Raw genomic sequence first — 23458 nt, forward strand, 5'->3', positions numbered from 1 at the left:
GATTGATCCTTGATTTTATGTTTTCATGATTCCATATTTCATTACAGTTAAACGAGTGCCCCAAGGCTTTGCTCATGTGATACACAGAGGTGCACGATTATGTATAATCCAACGTGAAGAGTTCTTGACCCAATGAATTTCGGGCAATTATTGACCTTCCTTAGGGGTAACTACAATAAAATAAAAGTACAACTACGTGTTATAGATGTTCTTGGTTTGTGTGTGTTACAAGATTTCTACAGCTTTAGGTTTTGGCTATGTGCATTTTACAGTGCTCAACCTATACAGTATAAATAAACTTGGTCCAAAACATAACCAGTGCTCACTACGTGCACTCGTTCTCTGCTCCCTGAGAACAGGCCGTACTAATTGTGAACTCACCATGCTCCTTAACTCATTGCCAGTGCTCAATTCCTGTGCACAATAATGCCTATCCCCAGATCGTCCCTCACACTACAACATGCACATGAAATAAAATGAAAAGAAAATCACATCAAAAAGTCCAAGCAAAATTGTGCCTAAAATTTTTTTTAAATTGTGCAGAAGCTGCAAAACAGACAACTAATGTGCAACATACCTTCACTATATAATGTAAGCCGGCGCGTTTAGATCGTCCATGCGTACTCCGCTAAACACCATCCCAGGTGTATCTGATCTTTATAGCAGGTGTCAAAATGTACAAAGCTTCTGCCACCCCAAGAAGCTCAATGAATCCTTGCCACTCCCATGGCCTTAGATGAAACTGAACGTAGCATCTATAGGGGGACTAGCCTCTCATTTTGTTTTGCAGATACTCAGGGCTGTTTCCATGAAGGGCATTATGTGCCACACAAAGAGATTTCAAGGCAATTCTGTTATTGACTGGTAGCCAAAGAAGCTCTTTGATCCCATTTCTTGCAGATTTGTGTTTTTGTCAAGAGCCAAACAACCGCAAATTAAAGCATGTGGAGCCCTTTTAAGAGGCCTTGTTGGGCAGCTAGGTAGATGGCATTGCAATAATCCTAACGTGATAGCATCAGGGAGACTACCACAGTAACTTGCAGCTCGTCAAGTTTTGAACTAGAAGAAACAGGATGAGATCAGATGATTTATCTGATATTTGAATGTGAGATTTGTGGCAAAGATCACACCAACTAAGGGGGTGGGAGGGCAGTGGGACGGTCAATGTGCAAGTTTCTGTGTTGTTATTGTTTAAGGGATTTTCTATGATAGAGGCCTGAATATATTTGCAGGCCATGATGGTCCTAGTTCATGACAAAAACCCAATACAAATTATTGTGGAGAAAAAAGATCACACCAAGGTTTTTAACCTTGGGAATCGGTGATGGGAGGGAGCCTAACCTAGAAGGCCATAAGAATGGATTCCAGAAAGACTGGTTTAAACCAAAAAGGAGTTCTTCCGTCTTGTCAGAATTTAACTTTAAGCAATGGTAGTCCATCCAGTTGACTATTTAGAACATATAGTTATTGAATCTCTTTGCAACCTCCTCGACATTGAAATGGATGGAGACAACAATTTGTGTGTCCTCACCATTGGATATTGTACTGAAACCAAAATACCTAATCAGTGCTGAATATTAAATAGTGTGGGGCATAATGAGGACCACTGCGGGACCCCACACAGTAAGGAGAAATAGTTAGAAATGAAATCTTCTAAGGTGACTTATTGCGTTCTCTCATAAAGGCAAGATGACAGAAGACTGAGAGCAGGTCCTTCAAGAGCGATTTTTCGGGCAGACTTGAGTTATTTATAGCATCCTCAAAGTCAGTCTTTCAAAAATTCCAAAGTATAGGACATGATAATCCAAATCCAAATGTTTTACAAGAAAAGTCATTTTCAATCGTTCGGAATATCGGCGTTTGGGCAGATATGACCCACGGACATGGTTTATGACTTTTCTTGACAAACATTTGGATGACATCACTGATGACATCTCAACTGACATCACTGATGACATCATCCCGTGAATGTGGTTTGCTTTGATATTTAAATATGTATTATAAATACACTACTTTGCATTGAAGAATGAGTGGATATATAAATATAAATGTGTGAATGATGGATTAAGTAACAGTGTCATTGATTGTTTCCTTGACTAATTTGTAGAGTCTCACTATATATAATATGTAGTTATTTAACTGTGTTAAAGTCTTTATTGCTTTGACTTAATTGGTATATTAAAGACTATATTAGTTATTGGTTTCTTAACTGAGTATTTGTATGGGTAAATGAATGTCTAAGTGGTTTGGTGGGGGTATGTAATTGCATAAAAATGTGTGAATAGTTCATTCAGTAGGTACATGAGGTTAAGACTACATGTTATAACACTTTTTTCAGGGAGTGTATATGTTTATGGGTGTGGTGGTGATTAAATATGTCTCCCAAAAGTATATCCCCATTAAATTTTCATAAAAAGCAGTGTATGTTACAGTTATATCTAATTAAGTGAGCCTAAGACTTAGTGATTGTATGAGTCACTGTATGGAGAACTGAATATTTCTAATAGTCATTTTATAACACACTAAGTGTTGTTACTTTTGTATTTGGTTTTATGTAATGGTTTTTAGTAACCAAACAAATAAAATTCATTCATTCACACTAAGTGTATAGGTGAATAGATGAAGTGGTGTTTGTAGAAGTGTGTAGGTGAGTTAATGTAAGTATGATCCATTGTTTGCATAATTCAATAAGATGTCTTTATAAGTCAATACAATGTGTGCTGGTGTGTAATGTTGAAATAGGCGTATAAGTATATTTGTTAGTGTTCTGTTAATTATTCCCTGCATATAACACTGAATCTATAGGTAAGTGATTAGATGTGCATATAGATCTATGATTCACTGAGTGGATGTTTAGAAAATACTATTGATGTGTTAATGGTTTGAAATAGGGCACTTTCTATTTTACAGTGAGTGAAAAATATTATACTAGTGTGTGATGAGGTGTATTTCATTGTCACATGGATGATGTCATCAGTGATGTCATTTGAGATGTCATCAGTGATGTCATCAGTGATGTCACTGACCATGTAATGAATGATGTAATATGTGACATCATCAGCAGTGGATTGCGGGCGCGCGAGTTATAGTGAGTACAACTAACTATAACGGGGGAATTTCAATGGTTTTGTATGAGTAAAATGTCCAGCTAACTATAACTGGTGTGAAACCTATGTTTTTTTCAGTGAATATATATATATAAATATATCACTCCAACCCGCCTTTACTTCTTTCTGTGCTCGAACAGACAAGCGTGGACCCGGTCTTTTTAGTGCATTATTTTATTTTGCCAATGCCGCCATAACGCGTTTCGGGAGATCCCTCCCTTGATCACATGATATATATATATATATATATATTCGAAGCTCCGCAACTCTGCGACCGGCAGCAGAAAGCAACAAGACGGCACTCGCAGCAGATGTCAAACCACATACGGTTTATTTTGCGCAAAGAAAATAGTTACAGACGCGTTTCAGCACTTGCCTTCGTCAGTGTCAGCTGGCGTCGGCAAGGCAGCAATTGATAAGGCTAAATTCATTGAAATAAAAAAAGGTTCATGATGCAAATGAAAGCGCCATCTTTAAGCGATGAAATAACGCTATTTACAGTTTCAAAGTGCCACATCTTAAGCAATGGGTATAAGCTGTACATTTGTAACACTCAATTAGTGTATTGCTTATTGAGCCCTGGATGGGCATAACAATTAAACACAAATTCATGATTCAGCATAAAAGTCATTGCTCAACTTAATCTGTACTCGTGTTGGTATACAGTTGAAATTAACACGATCCCCATAGTTTCTCTATCTTTGGTGACTTTTAAGGCCTGGATGGCCATGGATACAGTACCAATATTTACAATACCACACTAAATTAACCCTAACTCAGGAGAGGGGTGTGGATAGGGGGGGGTTGATAATTCATCTGTTAACCAAATGATAACACCGCAATTTACAGTAAAAGAAAAATTCTCTACAGACAGTTACGTGGTTCAGGAATAGAGGAAGATGATTATAAGTGTGATAGTAGCTCCTCCCCTGCATTAAGTCCTCCTGGTGACTTCGTTCGGAGGTCAATAATATATCGAGACTCCAAGCGTCTAAGTCGCCTCTTTGGATCTCCACCCCTGATGTCTTGAGGGATGCAATCTAAGCTGAAGAAACTGAGTTGTGTCCTATCGCTGTTGTGGTGACTCGCAAAATGCCGGGCCATCGGATAGTTTTCATCTTTATTTGCGATGGCTCTTTGGTGCTCTAAGATTCTCAACTTAACTGCTTTTGTGGTGCTTCCTACGTACATCCGTCCGCAGGGGCACTTCAGGCAGTATACCACAAATGTGGTCGAACAAGTGATAAGCTTGTTGATTTTGATTTTAGAGTCCCTGTGTGGCACCTGGTAGCTCAATACTCTCTGACTATTACTGCAGGCTTTGCATTTCCCGCATGGATACGAGCCATGCATTGACTGCAGTTCTCCTTTGGATTTGCCCTTCAGTAGGTGGCTAGTGACCAGTCTATCTTTTAAAGATCTTAGTCTTCTAAAGGTTATCATGGGATGCTGTTGTAGATCCTTCCTGATTACATTATCGGATTTAAGGATCCCCCAATTCTTGGCCATGATGGCTCTCACCTTGTTAGCTGCCACTGAGTAGTTAGTGATAAGTCTAATGATACCACTCCCTCCTTTGGGGCTGTCCACCTTTTTATCCTGTAAGAGGGTATGTCTATTGACTTTCTCTGCTTTCTTCTCAGCTTGTTGGAGGGTAGTTGCAGAATAGCAGCGAGATTTAAAGCGTTTCACGCTTTGTTGAGCGGCCTCTGTGTAATCTCTCTCCAGAGAACTGTTGCGCTTGATCCTCAACAGTTTCCCGTAGGGGATGCTTTTGACCAGGGAGGTCGGGTGGCTGCTGCGTCCGTGGAGGACAGAGTTACCCTCCGTCTCTTTTCTAAAGAGGGCGGTCTGGATTTTGCCTGAGTCAACGAAAACTCTGAGATCTAGGTAATTGACCTCCCTCTTGCTTAATGTACAGGTGAAATGCAGGTTAAGATCATTCTGGTTCAGAATCTTAATATACTCTAGAGCTGACTGCTCCGACCCCCTCCAAATAAGGAAGAGGTCGTCGATATACCTTCTCCAGCATATCACTTTTTCCACCCAAGGGGTTTGGTCGTCTGCCCAGGCCACCTGCTTCTCCCACCAGCCCATGAAAAGGTTCGCGTAGCTGGGGGCGAAGCAGGTGCCCATCGCAGTCCCCCTTACTTGCCTATATCGTTGGCCTTGGAAAATAAAAATGTTGTTGTGCAAACAAAACGATATAAAGTCCAAAATCATTTGACTATGTTGCAGGTAGCGGGCGGGTCTCAGATTCAAAAATGTCTTAACTGCTGCAATTCCGTCTTGGTGTCTTATGCTCGTGTAGAGGCTCGAGATGTCCATAGTAATCATCAATAAATCCTCCTCCCACTCCACGTCTTGTATCTGCCTCAGAAAATCCTTGGAGTCCTTGGTATAGGAACTCAAATCGGTGACCCATGGTGCCAGAAATGAGTCGATAAACTTCGACATGTTCTCAGTTAACCCACCGATGGATGACACTATGGGCCTCCCTGGTGGTTGCGTGGGGTGTTTATGAATCTTAGGGAGGTGATAAAAACTCGGTAGTCTTGGTTGTTTGTTCTGTAGGAATGAGTATTCCTCCCTGTTTAGTATGCCCTTTCCATACCATTGATCAACAAGGGAGTGATAATTCCGGATACTCTCCTGATACTCTCGTTCCGTTGTAGGCATGTAATTGTTACAGTCTTGTAATTGACAAAGAGCTTCCTTGCAATACTGTTCACGACTCAAAATATATATATATGTGAACAAGGGCAACTGCCCGAAACGCGTCGTCTGCCACGCTGCTGTAACCTTCTCGAAATAAATTACCTTCTGCCAGTATTTTGAGATTCGTTGGTCTTTTCCTTGTGTGGTCGCTGAGACATTGGTGATTCTGGATTGACCTCTTGTTGCTGATATATATATATATATATATAAATATATATATATATATATATATATATATATATATATATATATATATATATATATATATATATATATATATATATATATATAGAGCGAGAGAGAGATAGAGAGATTTGAACCCCACCTTTACCAGTGCCCACTTATAAAATTACCCATATCCCCCTTTATTACTATTCAATCCTAAACATATATACTTTTTCCTTTTTGGGGGGGGGACCCCCAACCTGCACCTCTTTTAACATACTCCTAACCTTCCTTTATCACTACCCAGCTCTAAACCCTAAAATTACCCTTAGCACTATTTATCACTAGCCACCTCTAAACTCTCAAATTACACTTACGTCCCTTTGCCACTACTCACCACTAAATCAAGAACTACCCCTACCACCTTGTACCATTATCCATCCATGAACTCTACGAATACTCTTACTGCTCTTTACCATTACCCATTTGAAAACCCAAATGTAGGTGTACAGTTATGTTTTTTATATATGTGGTTTAGTGTCTTTTCACACTTTCTCATTGCTGTTCAGTGTTAAAGTGCAAATGCTCCTATAGTAAATTGCAGTATGGATTAGTGTTTCCATGATTTAAATATTTGATTTACTGGTAAGTCCTTAGTAAAGTGCACTTAGAGTGCCAGGGCCTGTAAATCAAATGCAACTAATGGGCCTGCAGGATCGATTGTGCCACCCACATGAACAGCCTTTCAAAGGGTTCTCAGACCTGCCACTGCCATGTCGACTTGGCAAGTGCATACACTTTCAAAGCTCTAAACCTTCCCTTTTATTACATGTGAGTCACCCCTAAGGTAGACAGACCCAAGGTGCCCCTAGGGGCAGGGTGCATTGTATTTGAAAATGTAGGTCATGTGTGTGACATGTCCTGATAGTGAACTGCAGAGTAATTCATTTTTTACTATTGAAAGGCTATCTGTCCCATAAGATAGAATGGGAAGTACTGGATAACTTTTTACGAGTATATCTTCCCATTGGTAATAGAGAAATGGAGTTTATTATGCTTGAACTCAGAAAGTAGAGATGCCTCTTTTAATAAATATGATTTTTATGTCCTGTGTTTGGAAATACTTTTAAAAAGCAGGTATTTTCTTGCTTAGCCATACTGTGTGCCTATGCTGGGTTTGTGGATTGACTGTCTGGCTTTGGATGGACAGGGGCTGGGAATGTGCAGTGACTCCAGAGAGTCTGGATGAGTCAGGGCTGGGCTGAATAGACCTGGGCTGCATTTAGAGTAGTGGGAGATTTACTTGCACCTGAATGGGCTGTTCTGCCTTGGACATTGCTGTCTCCACCTCCTGCTAGGGACCTGGGCCATAGAGGACCAAACGGGTTTGGACTGAGCACATAAACTCTCTGCTCATAACTGGGGATAAATAATGGGGCCCGGACCCCAGAACTTTAGAACTTGCTGGGCTCAAGGAACCTGCCAAGGAGAAGAGCTGCCAGGAGGAGTACTGCCCCTTTTCTCTTTAGTTGCTTTGCTGGGTTGGCCAGCAGTTGCTACTTCTGCCTTGGGCAGTGAAAGCACTGGACTGAACTTTCTTCACTTTTTGTTGAGTAACTCCAAGGGCTTGAAATAGAGCTTGCCTCATGTTAACGAAGTCTCTGGGATAACAAAGACTTCACTTACCTCCGGGTACTGCCCCTGGAACTGTTTGTTCTCCAGTATTGGGGTGTCTTTCATAGATTCACATGCCTGAATCATTCCCCGTCATCGGAGTGGGAGTCCCACGGTACATAAAAAAGCAATAATATGCCTATAGAAAAACCAAAACCTTGGTAATAACAAACCAGGAAGTAAAGTAGCCCTAAGCTACAGTGCACAGAACTTCCACACTCATGACTATCCTAGTCATTTTGTTAGTCCAAACTGCAGCCAATCAGGTGACAGCACCCACCAGAATCTTCTCCTCAGAGGCTCAGGCTCTCAGATTTTCTACCGCACGTCGTGTGAAGGGAGTCTCCCTGAGCTCTGCTCAGTTTTCCTCTTACTTTGGTTGGTTTTTTTACCTTCTAAAGATGTCTACTTCTAAATCCCTTTTTAGGGCTTGTGATTCCTGTGCAAAGCTAAGGCTGTTTAAGGAGGATCCACACAAAAAATGCATATATTGTCTGTATCCAGATCATGAGGTGAAGGAGTGTAAAATCTGCAGAACCTTTCCTCAGAAAACCCTCAGGGACAGAGAGGGTCGTCTTCTCCTGTGGCTCCAGAAGATAAAGGACCAGGATAACCCCGTTTCTGAGGTAGGGAGCATAGCCTCGGGGTCTTCTATTTTCTCTAGGAAGAGGAAAGCTGAGGTTGAGTTAGCTTCTCCTGGGGCAAAGGTGTTGAAGAAAGCCCAATCCTCACAGGATTCTGGCGTGCCTTCTACTTCAAAAAAGGTTTATCCACCTGTTAAATCTGATACGCCCTCAAGGAAAACTGGAAAATCTACATCTTCCAAAGCAGCTTCTCATAAAAAGTTACCTCAGACTACTCCTTTGACCACTTCAGCGTCAAAGACAGCTTCACCGTCACCATCTCTTCATGTTGTCACCTCCTCAGCATCTACGGTGACTTTCTCCTCACCTAAACCAGCTATGATGATGTCTACAGCCTCCTCACCGTTGACGTTGGTTAACGTCCAAGTTCGATCCATCTCGTCGACGAAGATAGTACCATCAATCGTCGACGCTCCACCGTCGACGAGGATCCTGAAGGTACCGTCGACGAGTACTCCGTCATCGACACAAGCATCGACGAATATCTTGCCGTCGACGAAGATAGTCCTCCCGTCGATGGCGTCCTCGTCGACGAAGATTTCATTACCGTTGACGACAGCCTCGTCGACGACGTTACCGTAGACGAAGAAGATACGTCCGTCGACATCCTCGTTGACGAAAGAGGCACTCCCGTCGACGACCCCATCATCGACGAAAAAGACGCTCCCGTCGACAACGCCATCGTCGACGAAGAAGACACCCACGTCGACGACATCATTGTCGACGATAACATTACTGTCGACGAAGGTTCTTGCTCCGCAGTTGAATACAGGGTTTTACCGTCGACGGCGGCACCATCGACGCCCCCACTGTCAACCTGTACGGAAATGCAAGTATGGTCAGCCAAGCCATCCACAATACCGCTGCCTTCGCCGTCTACCTCAGCTTCACTTTTAGAAAGGCGTGGTTCATCTTTAACAACTCTATCTCCGTTAAAATTGCCAGGAAGGTTGCTGGATTCTGAGGAAGAGGAATCCTATGAGGATGACACTTTCCGTGCAGCCACAAGCCCATCTGAGCTGCTGATAAAACTCCAGGATGAGGAGCATGAAGAGGAGGAACAATTCCTTGAGCCCTCTGGTCGGGCTCCTGTGTCTTAGCCTACCACGCAAATGCCACTAGACCTTTTGCATAATCTCCAATATATGTTAAGCGATTATTATCACCGATTTCCTCCATCAGAATCAGGTGATTCTCACGTCTCTACACCTGTGCCAAGGCCATCTAAGACAGCATTAAGACCTCCAAGACCAGCTTCTCCGCTGCCAACTACGGAGACACAACCTGCGATACCTCTTTCGCCAGTGCCATCTCATAATACACAGGGTGATAATACTTCGGAGGAGGAACGAGAAGAAGGCGAAGTGGACGACAAGTCAGTATCGTCGGAGTGGGATGAGTATCAAGCACAAACTCCTTCTCCAGCTGGCCCACCTACAGCGGATTCTCCGCCGGTTAACATTGCGACTTTCCACCAAATCATGGAAAGGGCAACAAAAAGGTTCCTCATCACAATGGAGGCTAAACAGGATGAGGGCTTCCTATATGATTTTAAAGATTTACCGCAAAGACAAGTCAAGACCATCCCAATAATTGATTTTATCTGGAAGGAGGGTCTTAAGATAATGGCTACGCCAAACTCTCTTCCTGCATTTCTACCTCGGGTAGATAAGAAATATAAGGCGCCTACCAAGTCACCGGCATGCCTTATTGGCCAGGCTAAGACGGACTCAGTGGTTACCCAGTCGGCTCAGAGGAGAGCTAAGAATCCAGCTACGCAGGTCACTGCTCCCCCGGATAGAGAGGGAAGACGCCTCGACTCAATAGGAAAGAAGGTCTCCACTATTGCGGCAACTACTGTCCGTGACGCTAACTCCTTTGCAATACTTGGGTGATATGACAGGCAGATGTGGTCAGACATATCGCCTTACATTGAAAAGCTTTCAGAACCTGATAGAGCTGAAGCTATCAAGATTTTACAAGAGGGAGAATGTGTTTCAGCTGAAATTATTGATGCAGCAGTGGACGTGGCAGCCACAGGTTTCAGGCAGCTGGCGGGTGCAGCTGTTCTGAGGAGACAGGGATGGCTTAAATCTACATCCTTTCGCCTGGAGGTCCAATCTAAGATCATGGACATGGCCTATGATGGAGAGTTCCTTTTTGGGCAACATGTGGATGAGGCTATACAAGCCATAAAGAAAGATACTGAGACCGCACGATCGCTGGGATCTCTTCAATTTCGTAAGTCTTCCTTTTGTGGAGCAAGAGGAAGAGGCAATTTCTCTAACAGAGGAAGTTATTCACAACAGCGTTCCTACAACAACTCACAAGGTAACCAAAGATACCAACCATACCGACAACAGACGTATGGTCAAAGGAGAGGTAATTACAGTCGAGAGGAAAAACCTCTTATCGAGGAAGAGACAACAACAAGAACAAGTGAGAAATACATCCTGCCACCACTTCTACCCAACCTGAAGCAAATTGGAGGAATAATATCCCTATACTTCTCAAATTGGTCCAACATTACTACGGACAGATGGGTCCTGGACGTGGTATCCAGGGGTCATATTCTAGAATTCGTCAAAGCCCCTCCAAATTCTCCCCCAAAAGGTCCACCACCAGCTCATCTCAAGGAGCTGTTCTCCCAAATACATTCCATGATTCGGAAAGGAGCAATCGAAAGGGTATCTCAACATCAGAGAGGGAAAGGATTTTATTCGAGATTTTTCCTGATTCGCAAGAAGTCGGGGGAATAGCGCCCCATCCTCGACCTGCGTGCCCTCAACAAATACCTCAAAAAATTATCCTTCCGGATGTTAACACTTCAAGAAATCCTCCAATTTCTTTCAGAAGGGGATCACATGGCAACACTCGACCTTCAGGACGCATACTTCAATGTGCCCATTTTTCCCAGACACCGGAAGTTCTTACGGTTCAGAGTGGCTGGCAGGGAATTCCAGTTCAAAGTTCTTCCCTTTGGACTACGTTCAGCCCCCAGAGTTTTTACAAAGATGTTAGCTCCTGTAGCGGCCCACCTGCGACTGGAAGGAATTCAAATGTATCCATATTTGGACGACTGCCTTATCAAGGCCAGTTCTTTCGTCACAGCAAGAACCCACATTCAAAGATGTCTATCACTACTTCAGAGCCTGGGTTTCTCAGTGAATTTCGAGAAGTCTCATCTGACTCCATCCCAAAGAAAGTCTTTCTTGGGAGCGACGCTGTTCACGAAGCTCGCCCAAGTTTTCATTTCAAGAGAAAGGCAGATAAAGATTCACAAGGTGGCTTCTACATTACTAACAAGAAAGTGCGTTTCTGTTCGCAAGTTCAAATCCTTCCTAGGGATGATCTCGTCCTGTATTCCTCTCATCCCCAACTGTCGCCTAAGAATGAGGCCTTTGCAAGAGGAACTCAGTCTTCAGTGGGCTCATTCGAAGACATTATCAAGATAACCCCTCGATGAGGAACTCCATTCAATGGTGGTCGCAACGGTGCAACCTACAGGTGGGATGTGCATTCCTGACAGAAGTGCCCAGATTCATTGTGACCACAGATGCTTCTCTGGAGGGCTGGGGGGCCCACCTCCAGGGAGTGGCAATCAGTGGCAAATGGAACATACAGCAGAAAAAGTGGCACATAAACCTCCTAGAGTTACGAGCCATTTTTCTCGCCCTGAAATATTTTCAAGCAATTTTAGAAGGTTCCACAGTTCTAATTCGAACAGACAACACAACCAGCATGCATTACCTGAACAAACAGGGAGGCACAAGGTCGGCCCGATTATCCAATCAAGCACAAGAGATTTGGAATTGGGCCCTGGATCACAACATCAATCTGTCGGCGGTCCATGTTCCAGGAGTTGCCAATGTGCTAGCGGACTCCCTCAGCAGGTCTACTGCATGCAATCACGAATGGGAGTTACATCAGCCTACCCTGGATCAAATATTCCAAGAGTGGGGTCACCTCGACCTGGATTTGTTTGCGACGAGTCAGAACCGGAAATGCCCACGCTTTGCAAGCTGGATTCCCCACAGGAACTCATGCGGGGATGCCCTTTCGATGAACTGGTGTCGGATATTTGCATACGCCTTTCCGCCGATTCCTTTAATTCCCAAGGTCATCAGGAAGATGAGGAGACAACCATGTCGTCTAATCCTGATTGCTCCAAGGTGGCCCCAACAATATTGGTTCACCGAGCTTCTCCTCCTGTCGGAGTGCAGGCCAATACAGCTGCCTCGAATACCGAATCTCCTGACAATTCAAGAGGGCCAAGTATACCATCCGGACTCAGTTTCTTTGAAATTATCAGCTTGGCTCCTCAACACAATGAATTCGCCCACTTAGACATTCCTCAAGATTGTCAAGAAGTTCTCGCTAATGCTAGGACGCCATCAACGATTAAGACCTACAAACTCAAATGGAAGCGTTTCTGTGCCTGGTGTCAAGCTGTTGATCTGCATCCCATTCATGCTAGGCCAGAACAAATCTTGCCTTTCTTTCTGCATTTGGCTAGATCGGGTTAGGCACATTCTACCCTTAAAGTATTTCTAGCGGCCATTTCCAGATTTTGTCAGGACGGATCAAACTCTCTGTTTTCTTCAAGAATAATCCAACAATTCTTTAAAGGTCTCGTTCGTATCTTCCCTCCAATTCGGCGACCTCCTCCATCTTGGCATTTGAATGTGGTGCTAGCCCAACTCATGCGTCACCCCTTTGAGCCTATCCATAAGATTGATCTCAAGTTTCTTACTTGGAAAGTCTATTTGCTATTGGCTTTAACATCAGCTAGAAGGGTCAGTGACATTCAGGCATTCACTTCAAAACCGCCTTTCTTACAATTTACATCAGATTCAGTGGTGCTACGTACCAATCCTAGGTACATGCCCAAGGTTCCATCGGATTTTCACCTAAATGAGCCGGTGATCCTCAAGACATTTTTTCCAAATGCACAATCGCCGGCTGAAAGAGCTTTACACTCTTTAGACATCAGAAGATGTCTCAGGTTCTACCTTCAAAGAACAGCAACTGTTCGCAAGACAGACCAACTGTTTGTGGCCTATGGAAGACTGTGCCAGGGGTGCACGGTATCCAAGCAGACTATAGCCAGATGGGTCTCTTCAGCAATTGGACTCTGTCATCAACAAGCAGGAAGACCCTTGCAGTCCTTACCAAGAGCGCATTCTACAAGAGCGGTATCCTCTTCCACCGCTTTATTCGCTGGTGTGCCTCTTCTTCAGATCTGCAGGGCGGCAACGTGGTCCAGCAGGCACACTTTTACAAGGCACTACTGTCTGGACTCAGCAAGTGATACAGATGCTTCGGTGGGAAGAGCAGTTCTTCGCAATCTTTTCAGATAAGGTGAGCCTCTGTTCTCCCTCCTCCTCTATGCTCTTGTTTAGACGCTTCTAACATGTTATTAGTTATTACCTTGCATGCATATCTACTGTATATTGTAAGCGTCTTACGAGCATGTTGTTTTTTCTTGTACTGCTATCTACTCTGATTCAGGCATGAGAATCTATGAAAGACACCCCAATACTGGAGAAGAACAATAGTTACTTACCTGTAATCTGTGGTTCTCCAGTATTGGTGTCTTTCATAGATTCACATGCACCCGCCCACCTCCCCTCAGAGGCTCCCTCAGGCAATTACTTGGTTCGACTCCTGTGCGAGAAAATCTGAGAGCCTGAGCCTCTGAGGAGAACATTCTGGTGGGTGCTGTCGCCTGATTGGCTGCAGTTTGGACTAACAAAATGACTAGGATAGTCATGAGTGTGGAAGTTCTGTGCACTGTAGCTTGGGGCTACTTTACTTCCTGGTTTGTTATTACCAAGGTTTTGGTTTTTCTATAGGCATATTATTGCTTTTTTATGTACCGTGGGACTCCCACTCCGACGACGGGGAATGATTCAGGCATGTGAATCTATGAAAGACACCAATACTGGAGAACCACAGATTACAGGTAAGTAACTATTTTTCTTTCAGTTGCCACAGTGGGGGGAAAGCAGCCAACACCGTCATTGACACCGCTGCTTGCTCCATGTCCTGAAGGCACCACAGAAGGCACCGCTGGACTTCGCACCCCAACCCTGGGCTCACCGACGACTGCCACCGGCACCAAGCATCTGCTTGCACCATGACCTGTGGGTACCGCACTCCGCACCATCTCGTTTACTCTGCTGCTTTGGTCTCACCTACGACATCACTTTATGCTGACCTTGACACTTGTGACTGCATTATGGATTGCAAAAGACACACAATTGGTGGACGGAATGCAGAACAAATCAAAACATTCACCCCCAGCCAAGAGATCTGGTTTAAATCCATCATTATTTTGTTCACCATGTCACCCCAGTTTAGACCTGGCCATATGCAACTCAGTCTTGACCCTGTGCCTCATGGGAACAGTCCAGCCCAAACTGCCAAGCCAGGTCCTCCCTGGACCAGAAACAAGCATCCTAGGACCGGTTTCGGGGTTTCCCCCTTCTTCAGCCAGGATAGCTTGATTCAAGTGGCACAGTGAGCCGTCTTGGCATACCTGGCACACTTAGGGCGAGAAAGCAAAAGACATACAATTGATGGACGGAATGAAGAAAAAATCAAAACATTCACCCCCATTCAAGGGATCTGGGTTAAATCCATCATTATTTTGCTCACCATGCCACCCCAGTTTAGACCTGGCCATATGCAAATCAGTCTTGACCCTGTGCCTCATGGGAACAGTCCTGCCCGAACTGCCAAGCCAGGTCCTCCCTGGACCGGAAACAAGCATCCTAGGACTGGTTTCAGGGTTTCAGCCCTCTTCAGCCAGGATAGCTTGATTCAAGTGGCACAGTGAGCCGTCTTGGCATACCTGGCGCACTTAGGGCGAGAAAGCAAAAGACATACAATTGATGGACGGAATGAAGAAAAAATCAAAACATTCACCCCCATTCAAGGGATCTGGGTTAAATCCATCATTATTTTGCTCACCATGCCACCCCAGTTTAGACCTGGCCATATGCAAATCAGTCTTGACCCTGTGCCTCATGGGAACAGTCCTGCCCGAACTGCCAAGCCAGGTCCTCCCTGGACCGGAAACAAGCATCCTAGGACTGGTTTCAGGGTTTCACCCCTCTTCAGCCAGGATAGCGTGATTCCAGTGGCACAGTGAGCCCAGGACCCACGTCTGGGCATACCTGGCGCACTTAGGGCGAGAAAGCAAAAGACACACAATTGATGGAGGGAATGAAGAAAAAATCAATACATTCACCCCAGTCAAGAGATCTGGAATAAATCCATCATTATTTTGCTCACTATGCCACCCCAGTGTAGACCTGGCCATATGCAAATCAGTCTTGACCCTGTGCCTCATGGGAACACTCCAGCCCGAACTGCTAGCCAGGTCCTCCCTGGACCGGAAACAAGCATCCGAGGAACGGTTTCGGGGTTTCACCCCTCTTCAGCCAGGATAGCTTGATTCCACAATGAGCCCAGGACCCACGTCTGGGCATACTTGGCGCACTTAGGGCGAGAAAGCAAAAGATACACAATTGATGGACAGAATGCAGAACAAATCCAAACATTCAACCCCAGTCAAGAGATCTGGGTTAAATCCAACATTCTTTTGCTCACCATGCCACCCCAGTTTAGACATGGCCATATGCAAATCAGTCTTGACCCTGTGCCTCATGGGAACAGTCCAGCCCGAACTGCCAAGCCAGGTCCTCCCTGGACCAGAAACAAGCATCCTAGGACCGGTTTCGGGGTTTCACCCCTCTTCGGCCAGGATAGCTTGATTCCAGTGGCACAGTGAGCACAGGACCCACGCCTGGGCATACCTGGCGCACTTAGGGCGAGAAAGAAAAAGACATACAATTGATGGACGGAATGAAGAACAAATCAAAACATTCACCCCCATTCAAGAGATCTGGGTTAAATCCATCATTATTTTGTTCACCATGCCACCCCAGTTTAGACCTGGCCATATGCAAATCAGTCTTGACCCTGTGCCTCATGGGAACAGTCCTGCCCGAACTGCCAAGCCAGGTCCTCCCTGGACCGGAAACAAGCATCCTAGGACTGGTTTCAGGGTTTCACCCCTCTTCAGCCAGGATAGCGTGATTCCAGTGGCACAGTGAGCCCAGGACCCACGTCTGGGCATACCTGGCGCACTTAGGGCGAGAAAGCAAAAGACACACAATTGATGGAGGGAATGAAGAAAAAATCAATACATTCACCCCAGTCAAGAGATCTGGAATAAATCCATCATTATTTTGCTCACTATGCCACCCCAGTGTAGACCTGGCCATATGCAAATCAGTCTTGACCCTGTGCCTCATGGGAACACTCCAGCCCGAACTGCTAGCCAGGTCCTCCCTGGACCGGAAACAAGCATCCGAGGAACGGTTTCGGGGTTTCACCCCTCTTCAGCCAGGATAGCTTGATTCCACAATGAGCCCAGGACCCACGTCTGGGCATACTTGGCGCACTTAGGGCGAGAAAGCAAAAGATACACAATTGATGGACAGAATGCAGAACAAATCCAAACATTCAACCCCAGTCAAGAGATCTGGGTTAAATCCAACATTCTTTTGCTCACCATGCCACCCCAGTTTAGACATGGCCATATGCAAATCAGTCTTGACCCTGTGCCTCATGGGAACAGTCCAGCCCGAACTGCCAAGCCAGGTCCTCCCTGGACCAGAAACAAGCATCCTAGGACCGGTTTCGGGGTTTCACCCCTCTTCGGCCAGGATAGCTTGATTCCAGTGGCACAGTGAGCACAGGACCCACGCCTGGGCATACCTGGCGCACTTAGGGCGAGAAAGAAAAAGACATACAATTGATGGACGGAATGAAGAACAAATCAAAACATTCACCCCCATTCAAGAGATCTGGGTTAAATCCATCATTATTTTGTTCACCATGCCACCCCAGTTTAGACCTGGCCATATGCAAATCAGTCTTGACCCTGTGCTACATGGAAACAGTCCAGCCCGAACTGCCAAGCCAGGTCCTCCCTGGACCAGAAACAAGCAATCTAGGACAGGTGTCGGGGTTTCACCCCTCTTCAGCCAGGATAGCTTGATTCCAGTGGCACAGTGAGCCCAGGACCCACGTCTGGGCATACCTGGCGCACTTAGGGCGAGAAAGCAAAAGACACACAATTGATAGACAGAATGCAGAACAAATCAAAACATTCAACCCCAGTCAAGAGATCTGGGTTAAATCCAACATTCTTTTGCTCACCATGCCACCCCAGTTTAGACCTGGCCAAATGCAAATCAGTCTTGACCCTGTGCCTCATGGGAACAGTCCAGCCCGAAATGCCAAGCCAGGTCCTCCCTGGACCAGAAACAAGCATCCTAGGACCGGTTTCGGGGTTTCACCCCTCTTCAGCCAGGATAGCTTGATTCCAGTGGCACAATGAGCCCAGGACCCACGCCTGGGCATACCTGGTACACTTAGGGCGAGAAAGAAAAAGACATACAATTGATGGACGGAATGAAGAACAAATCAAAACATTCACCCCCATTCAAGAGATCTGGGTTAAATCCATCATTATTTTGCTCACCATGCCACCCCAGTTTAGACCTGGCCATATGCAAATCAGTCTTGACACTGTGCCTCATGGAAACAGTCCAGCCCGAACTGCCAAGCCAGGTCCTCTCTGGACCAGAAACAAGCATCCTAGGACCGGTTTCGGGGTTTCACCCCTCTTCAGCCAGGATAGCTTGATTCCAGTGGCACAGTGAGCCCAGGACCCACGTCTGGGCATACCTGGCGCACTTAGGGCGAGAAAGCAAAAGACACACAATTGATGGACGGAATGCAGAACAAATCAAAACATTCACCCCCAGTAAAGAGATCTAGGTTAAATCCATCATTCTTTTGCTCACCATGCCACCCCAGTTTAGACCTGGCCATATGCAAATCAGCCTTGACCCTGTGCCTCATGGGAACAGTCCAGCCTGAACTGCCAAGCCAAGTCCTCCCTGGACCGGAAACAAGCATCCTAGTACTGGTTTCGGGGTTTCACCCCTCTTCAGCCAAGATAGATTGATTCCAGTGGCACAGTGAGCCCAGGACCCATGTCTGGGCATACCTGGCGCACTTAGGGCGAGAAAACAAAAGACACACAATTGATGGACGGAATGCAGAACAAATCAAAACATTCACTCCCAGTCAAGAAATCTGGGTTAAATCCATCAGTCTTTTGCTCACCATGCCACCCCAGTTTAGACCTGGCCATATGCAAATTAGTCTTGACCCTGTGCCTCATGGGAACAGTCCAGCCTGAACTGCCAAGCCAGGTCCTCCCTGGACTGGAAACAAGCATCCTAGAACTGGTTTCGGGGTTTCACCCCTCTTCAGCCAGGATAGATTGATTCCAGTTGCACAGTGAGCCCAGGACCCATGTCTGGGCATACCTGGCGCACTTAGGGCGAGAAAGCAAAAGACACACAATTGATGGATGGAATGCAGAACAAATCAAAACATTCACCCCCAGTCAAGAGATCTGGGTTAAATCCATTAGTCTTTTGCTCACCATGCCACCCCAGTTTAGGCCTAGTCATATGCAAATCAGTCTTGACCCTGTGCCTCATGGGAACAGTCCAGCCCGAACTGCCAAGCCAGGTCCTCCCTGGACCGGACACAAGCATCCTAGGAACGGTTTTGTGGTTTCACCCCTCTTCAGCCAGGATAGCTTGATTCCAGTGGCACAGTGAGCCCAGGACCCACGTCTGGGCATACCTGGCGCACTTAGGGCGAGAAAGCAAAAGACACACAATTGATGGACGGAATGCAGAACAAATCAATACATTCACCCCCAGTCAAGAGATCTGGATTAAATCCAACATTCTTTTGCTCACCATGCCACCCCAGTTTAGACCTGGCCATATGCAAATCAGTCTTGACCCTGTACCTCATGGAAACAGTCCAGCCCGAACTGCCAAGCCATGTCCTCCATGGACCAGAAACAGGCATCCTAGGACCAGTTTCGGGGTTTCACCCCTCTTCAGCCAGTATAGCTTGATTCCAGTGGCACAGTGAGCCCAGGACCCACGTCTGGGCATACCTGGCGCACTTAGGGTGAGAAAGCAAAAGACACACAATTGATGGACGGAATGCAGAACAAATCAAAACATTTACCCCCAGTCAAGAGATCTGGGTCCAACCCTGGGCTCACCGACGACTGCCACCGCCACCAAGCCTCTGCTTGCACCACGACCTGTGGGTACCGCACCGCCCTGCCTCACTCTGCCGCCTTGGTCTCACCTACGACATCTCTTCATGCTGACCTTGACACTTGTGACTGCATTATGGATTCGGGCACTGCTCGTGAGGCACATGACGCACCACCCCACACCGCATTCTCGGCCGACCGACCTCAGCTCCAATCAACCGGCACTGCCACTTGCACCGTGACCTGTCAGCACCGCAAAGAGCGCTGGAACGCTTTGCCACAACCCTGGTCTCGCTGATGCCACTGTATGACCGTCACTGAGCTGCTGCCTGAACCGTGGCTTGAGAGTACGGCTACGCTTCACATCACAACCAAGACGGTTGCTACGACTGGCCCTCACCGATGCAGTCGACTGGAACCACAGGTACTGTTTGCGAGTCTGCTTACACTGACGCCGAACCGCACTGACATGGTCAGCTGGAACTGTTGGAGTCTTGTTTTCAACAACGCAGTTGCCCCGGACGGAGCTGCCGACTTTAAGGAACTGCATTTTAAAGTCATTCTTGCAAAGTGCATATTTTTGATTACTGTATGTTGGTCTTTTATCATTTTGATCATGTTTGCACATTTACATATTGGTTATTTTACTAAAACTGGTGTGGTGTCCTTTTGTAGTGTTTTTACTTCATTACTGCATGTTATGTCCAAATGCTTTACACATTGCCTCAGAGATAAGCCTGACTGCTCATGCCAAGCTACCAAGGAGGTGAGCAGGGTTTATTTTAGAAGGGTATCCCCCTTATCCTGACTAGAAGGAAGTGTCCCTATTTGGACAAAGGGCAAACCATTGGCAACTAGAAAGCCCCTTTCTTTTCTAACAATCCCCGACCAATTATTAAAATGATTTTAGTAACTCTCAAACAGCAGACCAAGACGTGCAACATGGGCAAAAAACACGAGTTATGAAGTCACCACCCACCATTTGATGTTTGATGTCAGTCTTGTGTTGAAGTCAGGATCTATCAGGGGCAGGAAACGGAGGTGGTGATGGACTGATATAGGATATTTTTTGTCACCCAGAGGAATATAACCATCAATTTCACTAGAATGAGAGTCATTTGCCGCTGGCTGCGTTGGATCTTCAGCAACCTCAGTGACTGGCAGAGTCGATGAAAGTGAGGTTGATTCTTGTCCATGAGGAGAGTCAGGATTACAAGGGTGTGATGAAGGTCATGCAGCAACCACCTGGATCCAGGTAGTAATCACTTAATGCCCGGTTACTCACCAGTAATCTTCATTACTCCGAGTCCTGGTCTTGCTATTCCGTTATTGGGCACATTCTTCCCTCCCTCTTTTCTGGTTCTGGTGATTGTTTTTGCTTTTTTTGCTTTCTTTTGAGTTTCTTTGGTATTCTCAGGCTGTCATGGTGCCTTTATGCATGCTGGGTAGGCAGCGCCATATTGGGGGAACTATTTTGACCGTAGCTAGATAATGAGTTTCTGTGGAGCGGGCGAGCTGCTCATGAGGTCGGAATGGGCGGGAAGACGGACGTGGAGGTAATCAGGTCTTGTGCTTCTAGCACCCTGGCACAAAGAGAGTGGCCTCTCACACGTTTAAATTCAGCAGTGGTGAGTTCAGAACGTGTGAAGGCTTCACCTTCATGATAACAAATAACAAGTCATACTAACAGATAGCAGTATTGTGACAAATGTAGTTTACGCTTAAAGGAATATGCAAATGTATTCTTTTTTGCAGCATCTGCACCGAAAAAAAGGTTCCTAATTTAGTGTTTGTGTTATTTTACAAAAAACAAATGCCATAATACTCAAGAAAGGAAGAAAGTGCCTTTACAAAAATCTTAAACAAATAGAAGTATTGTTATAAGAGTTCTTTTAAGACATTCACCCCAAGATAAACCAAATGCGAGCTGTCATTTAAATATTCTGATACGATGCACTCATTTTTCTCAGAAAAGTAAGAGCGCAGGAATACATATCAGCAAAAAAGTTGCGATTCTTGAAGTAAATGAGGAAATCACCCCGCCAATTACTGCACCACGGCAATGCCAATTTTCATAAAAGCAGGAAAGAGCACGTTCAGTTAGAAAGCTCATAATATCAAAAGCAAATTGGCAAAATGAGCTTGGTAAAGCTGTCCAAGATTTTCCAAGCTGTTTCAGAACACCTTCGTGATTAAAACTGAGCAGTGGGTATACGATTCATTGACCCATTCCTTAATAGGAGAATATAACTCTATGGGACCCTGGGAGTCAGCTCGCCATACACATTTTTTTGTTGCAGATTTATATAGCGCGAACTCGACCCGAAGCTATTGGAGCACTTTACATGAGCAACTGTTACGTTACACAAGGACATATTCATTTTTTAATTTTTTTTTGGGTAGGCAAGGGAAGATAAAGCAATTTGCCCAGAATAACAGGATGTGGAGTCAACCCTGAGACTCAAAACTTGGTTTTCCAGCTCCAAAGTCAGCAGTCTAGCCGTGAGACCACATCCTCTCCCCATGGGTCCTAGGTCTTTCAAAGGGCCAATCTGAATGAAGGGTCACGTGATCTCAGTTCAGAGTGTGGCCCATGTACCGTCCAGGGGCGGCCTTAGGCATGTGCAAGCTGTGCACCTGCACAGGGCCGCCAAACCCCAGGGGCCACCACGCCAATATATATCCTTAATATAATAATCCTCTGAGGATGGATACATATTTACGTGGCGGCCCCTGGCAGGGATTTGGCGGCCTCCGGCTCTGCTCCACTTCTAAACACCCTAACCCCCCCTCTTCACTGGCCTCCATGCTCCGCCCCACCCGGACCCCCTCTTCCGGGGCTCCCTACCTACGCTCCCTGCCCAGGGACGCCATGAGCCTAGAGCCGCCCCTGTACCGTCACACTTTTATTGCTAATCAGGTAAGGCCTGTTTTCGAATTAGCAATAGCATCAGTAGGGTAAATTCTAATAATGATACCTTATTAATCTCCAAATCCCCAGTGGGCCTGCAAAAACTCTTGAACCGGTTTAGCTCCTTCTGTACCACCCGAGGCTTAACTATTAACACCTCAAAAACTAAATTGATGGCACTCTCCCCCTCCAAAAGATTTAAAAATAATCTCCTGCTCAATGGCGTTCCTTTGGAGTTGGTTGAATCTTTTGATTATCTTGGTGTCCGGATAAACAGTCGCATGTCTTGGAAGAATCATTTGGCCAAAATGCTACTCAGTCACCAAAGAGTATCCGGGGTGACTTTGAGGGAGCTCCGCGAATCACACAGTAAACCTGTCTCCCCTGCCATGGCCATTTATGAGGGCCAGATTCTCCCTGCGGCATTATATGGCTCTGAACTCTGGGGGTTCGAAAATGTGTCTGAACTATCGACAGCGGAAAATAACTTTCTAAGGAAGGTGGTGGCTCTTCCTACTTCCACCCCATTGATCCCCCTGAGACTAGATCTGGGTAGAAGAGCACTAAAGGACTTGGTAAGGCTTCGCCCGTTGCTCTTTTGGACTCGTTTGAGAAGAACTGCCGAGCTTGCAAAATATGCTGAAGGGCTTGATGATCTTCTGCTACTGGACACGGGTAAAAAAATAGTATGGCTGAATAGATTGAAAGACCTGGCTCTTAACCTGGGGCTAAGGGATGCATGGGAGTCACAATCGCCACCACCCAAGGAAGTGATTAAAAAGCTATATTGGGACTGGGTTCAGAATAATGCGCTGAGGGCTGCGGATGGGGGCTCACTCACGGATCAATTTTTGTTATTTAAATGTGTGAGGAAATTGGAGCCCTTCCTCGACCTGATAACTAAACCTCTAGATCGTGCGTTATACCTAAAATTGCGATATGGGACGCTTCCGGTGCATGATTTCACGGCGAGGTGGTCAAACTCTGGTGCCCCCCTGTGTTCTTGCCCTGGCTGTGTGGCACCAAAGGAGTCTGTGGCCCATTTGTTTTTTGCCTGCCCAGCTTA

The 23458-nt window shown here is 45.7% G+C and overlaps 1 long non-coding RNA gene and 1 pseudogene across 2 annotated transcripts in view; both read left to right on the top strand.

Moving 5' to 3' along the window:
* The window catches only part of LOC144752194 (uncharacterized), a 659734-nt gene that overhangs the window by 197676 nt on the left and 438600 nt on the right, over nucleotides 1–23458 (top strand). The gene's annotated exons all lie outside the window — the stretch shown is intronic.
* Nucleotides 10216–23458, top strand: part of LOC144752142 (uncharacterized) — a 39696-nt pseudogene continuing 26453 nt past the window's right edge.

This window comes from Lissotriton helveticus, chromosome 4_2 (genome assembly GCF_964261635.1).
Source record: "Lissotriton helveticus chromosome 4_2, aLisHel1.1, whole genome shotgun sequence".
Taxonomy (NCBI): domain Eukaryota; kingdom Metazoa; phylum Chordata; class Amphibia; order Caudata; family Salamandridae; genus Lissotriton; species Lissotriton helveticus.